This window comes from Haliotis cracherodii, unplaced genomic scaffold (genome assembly GCF_022045235.1).
Source record: "Haliotis cracherodii isolate W230 unplaced genomic scaffold, xgHalCrac1.p SCAF_12, whole genome shotgun sequence".
Taxonomy (NCBI): Eukaryota; Metazoa; Mollusca; class Gastropoda; order Lepetellida; family Haliotidae; genus Haliotis; species Haliotis cracherodii.
The window spans coordinates 29598019-29599582 of NW_027266267.1; positions in this window are offsets into that span (position 1 = coordinate 29598019).

The following is a 1564-nucleotide window of genomic DNA, read 5'->3' on the forward strand; positions in this document are numbered from 1 at the left end:
GTACTACTTGTTATTCATTTATTCATTAGTTTGTTTACGAACGTAAACAAGAATGGATACCTCATAATGTAGGTCTATTCATAATGCTTTTGTATAGATACATTGAGGCTGTCAGGCGAGTGTGTATGTGGATGTTAAATATCCTGCATTAGCAATAAACATTGCATTTACCAAACCATGGCGAGCCAAATTCATAGTGTACTATGTACTATTAATACTAATACATTAAATCATTATGATGACGTCACGCTATTGTTTCTGCAGTTGATTCACGTGCCATTCTGAACGTGCATCTAAACAAACAAATCTGATACAGCTACAAATCCCTTTGCAAAATTAGATCAATCATTAAACAAGGTTTAAGTCGGAGTGATCACTCCAAACTGTTGATTCCGGTAGTAGAACCAACTCGCCCTTTTGCATTAATATATTACGTCATAATGATTGTGGCGTAAGTACCATGTATGCAAAGAGACAATTGCCAAAAGAAAATGTTTTAACTTTGTCAGTGATCGACTTTCGCGGATGTCAGACAACAGTACGTCATGGACCGTGAACTCTGCCGTCAGCCGTGTGGTCCTGAGAGAGCAGTCGGAATAGACAACACCGACATCGCGCCTGCGCCGGCGGGCGTCCTGGGTCGCCCCCTTGAGTGTGCTGCACCCGTCAAGTGTGTCTGGTGCCGTATGGCCTGACCTAGGCGTTGGTGGAAGCTGATCAATAAGATACATAAATCCGGAAAAGAATATAGTCCCAAGCAATCATTTCTGGTCGTAAGAGACGACTGACGGGAACGGGTGGCCATACTAACTTACTGCTTATAACGTCATAACATCAGCTACTGGATTGTCTGGTGGGATTGTTTACGGACCGCCGTTATAGCGCGAGAGTATTGCTGGGTGCGTCTCAAAACAACAAAACACCATGGCGTTCGTTGTCAGGAAGTTGTTGCATTTTCGTATCAATATTGGGTCAAGCTTATTTATATTTGAAACACCAAGATAACCATAGTACTTTTATGAAAATTATTCTTCTTTCGACTGTTTTATAATGTTATTCTAACAGTGTTCATAGGGCATGTTCGAACCGATTGAACTATTGTTAAAGGTACAAATTTGTATCTGAAGAGCAGTCTATATACCTGAATTTTCTGCTGGCTTGTCAACTTTGACCTTGTTTTAAAAGTGATTGTGAACATGTGAACTTTTGATAAGGAAAAGTATCACAACTCTTTACATCTGTAAGTTACCTACATGTTACTTTGCTTTTACAAATTTATTAAATTATCAAAATATAACCAATATTCGTCATACAATCTCCTCCTATTTGTCTACGTATTCTACACACACTACAATAGATCGGCATTCGTCTACTCTGACACTGACCTTTGTTCAGCCATTTTTTCAGTGAGTGAGTATGGTTTTACGCCGCTTTTAGCAATATTCCAGCAATATCACTGATACCAGATATGGGTTTCACACATTGTACCAATGTGGGGAATCGGACACGGGTCTTCGGCGAGACGAGCGAAAGCTTTGACCACTCGGCTACCCCATCAGGCAAT